The sequence below is a fragment of the Suncus etruscus genome, chromosome 13 (genome assembly GCF_024139225.1).
Source record: "Suncus etruscus isolate mSunEtr1 chromosome 13, mSunEtr1.pri.cur, whole genome shotgun sequence".
Classification (NCBI taxonomy): domain Eukaryota; kingdom Metazoa; phylum Chordata; class Mammalia; order Eulipotyphla; family Soricidae; genus Suncus; species Suncus etruscus.
Window position 1 is genome coordinate 40,556,069 of NC_064860.1, and position 10,219 is coordinate 40,566,287.

At 42.3% G+C, this 10,219-nt stretch overlaps 1 non-coding gene across 1 annotated transcript; it reads right to left on the bottom strand.

Annotated features, from left to right (window-relative positions):
* Window positions 1-9,199: 9,199 nt before the first annotated feature.
* LOC126026914 (U6 spliceosomal RNA) lies at window positions 9,200-9,303 on the bottom strand. The gene has a single exon (XR_007502102.1). It is a non-coding gene; the product is annotated as a U6 spliceosomal RNA (small nuclear RNA).
* Between the last annotated feature and the right edge of the window lie 916 nt (window positions 9,304-10,219).

A 10,219-nucleotide genomic window follows, 5' to 3' on the forward strand; every position in this document is an offset into this window, starting at 1 on the left:
TTCACATTTGCATCACTTTATGATTAGTCAGGGCTTTTGAAGTATGAATTTCCTTTCCCAAAATGTTTTTTATTACAGCTGTGTCTTTTTTATTTGGTGACCCAATTATATGACTCTTCAGTATGGAAAAAAACCCTCACATTATTGGTTTAAAAATATATTGTTGAACCTTCACAGAAGATTTTGTAAAGTTGCATGTCATAAAATTTTGGGAAGTTTAATTTGGTTCTAGGGATTTTGGGGAAGTAGGTAGTAAGTGAGTTTAAGGTGTTTTTAAGGTAGAGAAGAGAGAGAAGAAAGAGATGTTAGAAAGAGTGGTGAAGATTCCTGTTCAATGTACCCTTTATCCATTCAGTATTGTAAGGGGGAAAGTTGGCATTGGATCGAAACATTCCTGATGATTTGAACCAGAGCATGTCTGGCTGCGGAACTTGTCCATCTTGGATGATTTAGTGTTCTCATTTTCCTTTAGCCCAAGGTATTGCCATGCAGCTATGATCATCTGTTTGCCCCTCATATCTTTTAACAGTGAGTGAACCCTTTAAAAGATTATTGAGTTTATTTCATTACTTAGCCATGTTCCAAGAGTTCTGGAAAAAGCATTGCCTCATATCGAATATAGCTGGAGATTTACATTCTTTAGAATCCACTACTCAAGAGATCTGTTCGCATACAGGTTCTTTAAAAATAAAGTATTTATAGTGCCCTTATTTTCTTTACAATTTGTTCCAGCTAGTTCATCATCACTGAAGCAAGGATTATGCCCTCCCCACACTCCCCTTTTAAAACCGAACAGTTGCTTTCAGGGAAAATTTAAAGACATTTCAGGGTTTGATTTTTTTCCTCCTCCTTATCTTTTCTGGGAGTAGATATATTGTGTGTGTGGTTAACACACCTGCCAAAGTCAACTTTTAAAATAGACATAACGTAAGACCAGCACACAACTCAGCCTTGTTCCCTGGTGTAACTCTGGCTCTGAGAACTCAGGGTCACTAGGATGGATTTGCTGATCCTCGTCTTGCAGAGAGACATTGATGGGAATAGAACATGATTGTCTTTTGTTTGGAATCTTCTCATCCATCAATGGCATCTTTCTGGGTTCTGCAATATGTAAGGATCAAAATTTCCTTTCTTCTAAGCAAAGACATTAAAAAATGTGTTTGTTTGTATGCCATGAACACATTATATATTGTCTGTGGCTGCAGAGATGTTAAGGGTCTTTTGGTAACTCTGTGACATGGGTCAAAATACACCAGGGGTTCAAGAAACAAGGAGTATACCCTGGGATTCTTACTAAGAGGGTTTTCTTGCAAAGTTAGACAGGATGAGTCATGGGGAGTAGAGAAATAGCTGGGATGACCACTTGCCTGTAGAGTGTTCCATGGATGCTCTTTTTCTCCATGAAAGACATTGGAAACCCACATAAATGATCCTGTGATGTAGAGACAGTAGTTTCCAACTGGTTTTCCAACTGATTTCCAACTAGTTTTCATCAGGATGGTGAAGTTCCAGATTGATGCAGTGCTGTTTTTGAGGGGCTGCTCCTATGATGCTCAGACTAATTGTTTGATACTTAGAGCTCATTGGTGCTGAAGGCCACCATATCATACCCATTGTACTAGAGGAATGCATGTGGTGCCTGGGATCAAATTTAGAGCCTTGAGCATGCCAGATATAGGATCTATCATTATATTCTCTTCCTGACCCTTCACTGATGATATGTCAAGAAAGAATAGAGAGGGCTGGAGAGATAGCATGGAGGTAAAGCTTTTGCCTTTCATGCAGAAGGTCATTGGTTTGAATCCTGGCATCCCATATGGTCCCCAGAGCCTGCCAGGAGTGATTTCTGAGCGTGGAGCCAGGAGTAACTCCTGAGCGCTGCTGGGTGTGACCTAAAATTCCACCTCCCCCCAAAAAAGAAAGAATAGAGAAAAAAAATGCATTGAAAAAATAATCTCAGTGCTTAGTACTATTCCTGGGAAATAGAGCCTTTGTGGCTTTCACCAGAGTAAGGGTCTTATGGTACAATCACCCTGGAATTGGGGAGAGCCCTAAGTTCATACACACTTGTTATAAACGGAAGAAGAGGGAAGAGGCTTACAGGGAAGAAGATTCTGGAGAGCTACACACCATAAAACAAAGAAGAGATCTAGGGTCCTGGGGGAAGACTAGTGTGTTCTAAGCAGAAAATTGCTTCTGAGAATGCTGTGTATTGAGATGGTCACCAAGGCATTGGAGACAACTTATGGCATGGAGAAAATCTATATGGTTTTACCCACATGGAGAAATGGAAGAGATGAAGCAGAAATGGAGGCTTAGAGGCCTCTATTAAATAAGAGTCAGAGTAGGAACAGTGTGGGAGTTCGTGAGGACCATTGTGGGGGAGACTACAGTTGGGGGTTCCGTAGGAATGTGTTAAATGAGTAAAAAGGAGATAAAGTGAGTCCCAGAATCAGGTGTGGTTGTGGTAATGGACACCAGGTTGTCTGGACTAAGATTCAAGGAGATAGCATTCAAGGTATCTGGCAATAATGATCAACAAGGGGAGGTGGAAGCATCAAAGTTAGTGGAAGACTCTCCTGTGACTCAGACATTCTCTGGGAGGAGGTAGGTGGGGAAGGGGTGGGTTGAAGTGAAGAGGTATTTCCTGTGTTCTCAGTATTTTACATACAAACACACAAACAGAGGGGAGGGTCCTCTGTCTCAGGACTGTGACACACAAGCTCCATGGGCCGTCTATCCCTGATTGAAGTCCAGGTAACTCTTGGAGTTCACAGGAAAAATCTTCAGTTTCCTGTTTTTTTTTTTAAATTTTGGGGTCACACTCGCCAGCGCTAGGGGTTACTCTTGGTTCTGCGTTCAGAAATGACCCCTGGCTTAGGGGACCATATGGGAAGCCGGGGATCAAACCTGCATCCATCCTGGGTCAGCCACATGCAAGACTGACCATTACACTGTGCTACCATTCTGGGCCCCCCTTTTTTTTACTGGTCCCCAAGACTGAGGCTGTTGCCCAAAGAGTCTTGAAATGTAACTTTCAATTCCTTTTGACCCTCCTTTGCCTATCCTTGCTCAGGGTGGGTCTTCTCTCTCCTCCAGAATGCCTCTGTCCTCTTACTATTGACTTCTAGCCGTGAACTAAATTAAACGTGTGAGTTCCAAAGCATCATCTGGCACAGCAAAAGCTTCTGTTTTCAAGACAATTGCCCCGTTCTGTTAAAACGAAAGGTATCTGGGACTATCACACTCTGGACTCTCATCCTTTTTTTCTGGGAGGTCCACTTTGGAGAGGTATGAAACTTCCTACCTGTAGAACAAATCGAAACCTTGGGCAGGAACCAGAGATGGAAAGATACTTTGTTATCGTGAAATAGAACCAGCAAATATTTGCACCTATGTAGAAGTTCACCCAATCCACAGGAATGAATGCCCCCATGACGGAGAAAGGGATCCTCACGGCCATGCTCTGGCTTGTCCAGGCTCCTTTTCTGTGTGGAGAGAGGAAAGAAGGCGTTTCCTTGACATCACGGCTGCTTCCTCACTCCAAACTATAGGATGTGTGGGTTGAGGTGCAGGTGGTTTGGGGACAACTCTTCCAACAGAGCACTGCTCTCTGCATCCTCAAGGTTTGGAAAGCTGCGGAGGAAATCCTTTGGCGTGCAGCAAGCCAACATACAGCCACCCAAACAAAACAACATGTGCAGCCCCACACCGAAAACTTTCCACTTGCAAACATGTTTTTGTCACTGCCAAAGGTTTAGGATTGCAACATTTTGGCGTCTTTGGCCCCAAACCCGAGGACTCTGCAGTTTTCCCAAAGCACCTAAAATAAAGAATTCCATTTGGCAAAAACAGTATGTTTGTCAACAGAAAGTCTTTCTTTTTGGAGAAACTCAATTCTCCCTTAGAGGTAGAGCTTGGGTAACAGAGGCCCTGTGGCTATTTTCCATCTACTGCTCCTGCTCGTTTGTCACTTGCAGGTAGAAAGTGTGTGTGTGTGTGTGTGTGTGTGTGTGTGTGTGTGTGTGTGTGTGTGTGTGTGTGTGTGTAATTTGGGCTCCTTGGCCAATCTACGATAGCCTTCTGAGGCTACTTGAGGGAAAACTTTGCCCAGGAAGAGCTGCTGGATTCTTCTAGAAGACTGATTTCTTGGACCCCAGGACCGCAAAGCTGGGAGCTCCTCTAAGGTGTGATTATTGTCTAGACACTGACCTCTCCCATCAGAACTTTGCAAAGCCCATATTTGCCTTGGAAAACTCATTTTCTAGCTGCTTCTGAGAACACTGTTGGTGCAAAGGAGACCTGATAACGTTTTCTTTTTCTGGGCATCTGAGGCCATTTTTCTCTTTCTTCCTGTTTATACCTTGACTTCTAATAAATAAACTGCTCTTTTTATTTTATGTGGCCAAGTTTGGAGGTGCTTATGGTTACTCCTGGCTCTGTAAGTAGGGATCACTCCTGACAGGGCTTGGGGGACTATATGGGGTGCCAGAATTAAAACTGGTCAACTATGTGCAAGGCAAATGCCCACTCACTATATTATCTCTTTTCTTTCTTTCTTTCTTTTTTTCTTTTTTTACACTATACTATCTCTCTAGCCCAAATCCGCTCATTTTAGAGGGTGGCCTAAGACCTCTTGGACAGGACCTCAAAAACAATTATCTGTATGATGCATAGCATTTATGATTTCAGCAATTGGTCACACAAGAAAGTAGGAAGATCACTGAGGTGACATTCAAAGAACAAAAGCAATCGTTTGATTTATTTTTACTTTTTAAAATCACTTGAAAGTGACAGATTCAGTGGTATTGCATGTGTTCACCATGCTCTACTACTAACAAGTCATGTTTATTTAATTTTAGAACATTCCAACTTTTCTTCCAAGTAAACCTCCTCACCCATAGAGCAATATCTATCTGCCGAGTTAGTAGCAACTACCCATTTCTAGCCCCCTGGAGGGATATGAATGACAGGATACAGTGGGAAAATTATACCTTATGGGGCATTTTGTTTCTGGCTGCCTTTGCTCTCCATCCTGCTTTTGAGGTGCATTCATTTTGAGAGGTGCTTTATCCCCCATACAAATCCTAGAGAATTGTTCTTAGGTCTGATGTTTAAGAACCAGCAGGGACTTTTGGAAGCTGTGGGATGAACCTTGATCCCGGTAAGGGTGGGAGAAGAAACATGGCCAGAGGCCAGGCTCTGTTCCTTTTGTCCTTAACATCACTACTCCATCACGATGACCCTTATAACCTTCATTCCAACCTTGCTTCTCACCCCATAAACTGCCTCCTATCATATTTGCTTAATTCCTTGTGGCTCCAGCACCTCCCCAGGATCAATGGATTTTGAGGAAAAAAAAATCATTAAAATTCAGGGAGAAGGCAAGTCGTGGATTTCTAAATTTCCACCCATTATCATGGGACCAGTCGGCTTCGAGAACTTGGCTAAGTTCCCCTGGAACAGATGATTGGGCGTGAGAAGTGTTTAGTGGGCGCCTCTGGTGAATTCATTCTGATGACAATCCCTTGAAATGATGTTCCATGTGGCTTTTTCTCTTCTCTCTGCTTGGTTATGGTTCTTTACTTTTTAAAAACCACGAATAACGCCCTTCTGCTTTGATCCTTGACTTGACTTTTTCTAGCTGCACTTATTTAAAAATATTTTTTTGCTGGACGTCCAAAGAGTAATCCTTCTGGAACTGGAATTTCTTCTTCCTGGAACTGAGTATTAGAATGTATGAAAGTGTAAGAGTTTGGCATTTATTTATCTCTTAAATTTTGGTTGTGGGGCCACACCCGGCTGTGCTCAGTCAGGAATCACTCCTGATTGTGCTCAGGTGAATGTATGTGGTGCTGGAGATTGTACACAGGTCAGCCATGTGCTAGGCAAGTGCCTTTCCCTCTGTACCATCTCTGGGCCCAGTACAGAATTTCTCTGCGGACCTTATTTAACCCAACAGACACACCAAGCTTCACGCAGCCCCTAATGCCACTAGGTGGCGCTCCTGGGCTGCTGTGAAAGGAATTCTGCGCTTGAGGTTAAACTAGTTGGAAAAACAAGTTTTCTTCATTTACTGTAAACATTGGCTCTACTAACTAGGTGCTTTGTGGATTACAGACTTTCCTTCCCCCTTCTCTTTCTTTGACGTCCCTTTCTCAATAATGGCATTATGATTATTGCAGGAGCCCCAAAGACAAAGTTCAAATATGGCTTCCACTCATACACTTCCTTTACGACTTTAAATCATTCAACTTTCTTGTTCTTATCAGTAAACACGAAACATATCTCTGTTAACGGTTGGGAATATTAAAGGTTAACATATATGGTCATGTTTCTTAAAATATTTTTTGCCTTCTCCCTCAGTTTTATGCAACTTTTAGATATATTGTAATATGCAATTTGTTATTATGATCATTATTTTGCAGTGCTGAGGACTGACTAACAGCACATGCATGCAAAGCATGACTTTTTCTCATGAAGTCACAACCCCAACCCTATGAGATGTAATTTTTGTAAAATGGGATGATTTAATACCCATCTGTACTTCAGGTAGATGACCACAACAAGGTGGTGTGTTAGTATTTATTATCAATACTTTTCTTCTTCACTGCAACATTGCTGACAGAGACTAATGTTTTGTTTTTAGGGAGTTGTAAAAACTAGCATTAGTTTAAAGATCAGCCTGATCAGAATCAGGTTCTTAGAATCTAGATATCTGAACTCTATCTTTGGACTAACTACTTAGTCATTTTAAGGTAGGACTTGGGAACTTATTCTTTTGTTTTTGGGCCACACCTGACAGTGCTCAGGGGCTACTCCTGGCTCTGTGCTCTGAAATCGCTCTTGGCAGGTTCAAGGGACCATAGGGGATACTGGGAATTGAACCCAGTTCCCTCCCGAATCTGCTGTGTGAAAGGCAAATATTCTATCATTGTGATATTTCTTTTTTTTTTTTTTTTGTTTTTGTTTTTGTTTTTGGGCCACACCCGGTGGTGCTCAGGGGTTACTCCTGGCTGTCTGCTCAGAAATAGCTCCTGGCAGGCACGGGGGACCATATGGGACACCGGGATTCGAACCAACCACCTCTGGTCCTGGATTGGCTGCTTGCAAGGCAAACACCACTGTGCTATCTCTCCGGGCCCTCATTGTGATATTTCTCTGGACCCTGGGACTTGGGAATTTCTACTCAAGAGATTTGCAGACAATCCTGATGCTCACTTACAATTGAGGACCAAGGAGCTAATTAGAGAAGTTGCTATTCATTCAAGTCCAGTCAGGTTGTAAGAAATAGACACTATCTGCATATTGGCCTTTTCTAATTCTCCTCCAATGCAGACTGCACACAATTCATACTTTGGCCAGTGAGTAACTTCTTTTCACCCTTGAATTTCAAGGTCACCTCTTGAGTGAGATTGTAGGGTAGTATTTAGTTATTTTCTTTAACTTAAACTTCATTTACAAATTATGAATCAAGTTTGGGCTTTCTCTTTCTTTATCCACTTGTCCTAATAGACCTTCGTCTTGCCATAGGGTAAGTATGGGGTAAAGCAATGAAGGTACCTACTTGTATAGCCTTATGTTCTTGTTTGGAGGCACCGCTTCTATTTTACATGGATTGTGACTGGAAATATCTCAACATGTCATCCTAGAGTGTGAAGAAACCCTGCTTGTCATGAATGATTTGCTTATTGTGGTCCTATGGTCTTACAACTCCATCTCTTCCAGGGCCTAGAAGAATGCTGGGAGATTTTCCCTCCTCCCATGACATCATTATTTTTCTTTTTTTTTTTTTTTTTTTTTTTTGGGTCACACCCGGCAGTGCTCAGGGGTTACTTCTGGCTCTGTGCTTAGAAATCGCTTCTGGCAGGCACGGGGGACTATATAGGATGCTGGAATTCAAACCACTGTCCGTCCTGGATGGGCTGTGTGCAAGCCAAACGCACTATCGCTGTGCTATCTCTCCGGCCCTGACAACATTATTTTTGTCTTAATCTTGATCTTGCTCCAGAATTCTGAGTGTCATAGGTTGTAAAGTTCCCAGTGTGAATTGTCAATTACCCAAAACCGTCTTTCCCCATCATCCATGCTTCCAATATGTCAAGGTCTTCTGAGTTTTAGCTTTTATACAACCTTGTGCTGTTTGACTTCCCACTCCAAACATTCCTTTTATGGGTACACTATTTCCAACAGTGCCACAGAGAACTCTTAATGTGTTCCATACTTTGACGTTCACTTTTGTTTTGTTTTGTTTTGTTTTGTTTGTTTTTGGGTCACAACTGACATTGTTCAAGAGTTACTTCTGGCTCTGCACTCAAGAATCACTCCTGGCAGGTTTGGGGACCATATGGGATACTGGGATCAAACCTAGATCAACTGTGTGCCAGGCAAATACCTTACAAGCTATACTTTCACTCCAGCCTGAGTTCTGTACATTGACTGAGATACCTTTGATATACTTTGCCATATCCAAGGTGATACAGAAGTGTGTGGTGTGACAGACTTTACTCCTCATAGGGGTTACTCCTCATTGTCTGCACTGCCTGAGCCTGCCCCACAAACCCCCCTGACAATTTCTCATCAATGTAGCAACTCATCAGTAGATGCAGGTTGCTCAGATGTCCAGCTGGTGCAGGTCTCCCCCTGCTCTGCCATGACAGATAGGGCAGAGTTCATGTGATCCTGTAAGTAAACACCACTGTTCCAAGCTGCTGTTAGCTGTTTCTGATCCTTTTTTGTGGCAGGGATGACAAGGACACAGGTTCCCAGATCAAAGGCTGCATCCTCACACCTGAATGTGTGTTTGTCATGTCAGAGACACACAGGATGATGCAGCACCAGCTGTGGGCTCTGAGGAGGTTTAAGTTCATGGGAATTCATCATCCTCCAGGATCCACCTGGTTTCTGTAGGGATCAGACTGATGAATTCAATAGCTCCATGACCCAGGCTACACCTGTAGCCTGTCCATCTTTAAAGGATATTTGAAGCTTTGAAATTCTAGTATTTAACCTCCCTCTACTCTAAGACATAACCTTATTTTCTTTTTAAAAATCAAAATGTGTTCAATGCTTTTTGAGTACTGTACAGTCTCTCTGCATTATAAACATATCTTTGGACTTTTTGTTTTATGTTCAAGACTTCAGGATTTCCTAAAAGAAAAAATTTGGAACAATTGATGCCATCATCAATCCAAAAAAAATAACAACTGCTTTCTTCTGGAATTCACATTTCATCCTTACACTGGGACCATGCTAGTTTTCTCCCTATTGTTTTCATTTTAAATATGCACTACTGAAGGGAGCACATGAGACTGATATTTTTGTTTTTGTTTTTGGGCCACACTCAGAGGTGCACCAATAGTACCCAGTGCTGTCCTCATGGAAGGTACTCCCTGTTGTGTTTGGCAATGCTGATGACTTTTACCAGTGAGGCACCCCCTCAATTCTTAGCTAAATAGTGTTCCTTGTGGCCTGTCCTATAGATACCTTAGGATTTCTATGCTGTGTTCTTATGAGATGACCTCCTCCCTGAGCCTTTGATCCATCTCGCATTGTCCGTCTCAGCAGTTCTGTGTTTCTTCTTTCAATTAGTTTGGCAGTTAGTCATTGCAGCCTTCCAAATATCTCCCCGAAAGTACAGAGGCCACCTACCACCTCCTACAAATCTTAATAAGATGTTATAACTGAAATTGCGTCCTGCCACAAATGTATACACTGAAGTTTTGATGTATAGCACTTTGCTATTATCTGTTTGGGCTCTTTCAATTTTTTCTTTTTCTTTTCTTTTTTCTTTTTTTTGGTTTTTGGGCCACACCCAGTGTTGCTCAGGGGTTACTCCTGGCTGTCTGCTCAGAAATAGCTCCTGGCAGGCACGGGGGACCATATGGGACACCGGGATTCGAACCAACCATCTTTGGTTCTGGATTGGCTGCTTGCAAGGCAAACGCTGCTGTGCTATCTCTCCGGGCCCCTCTTTTTCTTTTCTTATTTCTTCCTCCCTACCCTTCCCTCCCTTCCCTTCTGTCTGTCTTTCTGTCTGTCTGCCCATCTGCCTTCCTGTCTCCCGTCTGCCTTCCCTTCTTTCTTTCTTTTCTTTCTTTTCTTTCTTTCTTTCTTTCTTTCTTTCTTTCTTCTTTCTTTCTTTCTTTCTTCTTTCTTTCTTTCTTTCTTTCTTTCTTTCTTTCTTTCTTTCTTTCTTTCTTTCTTTCTTTCTTTCTTT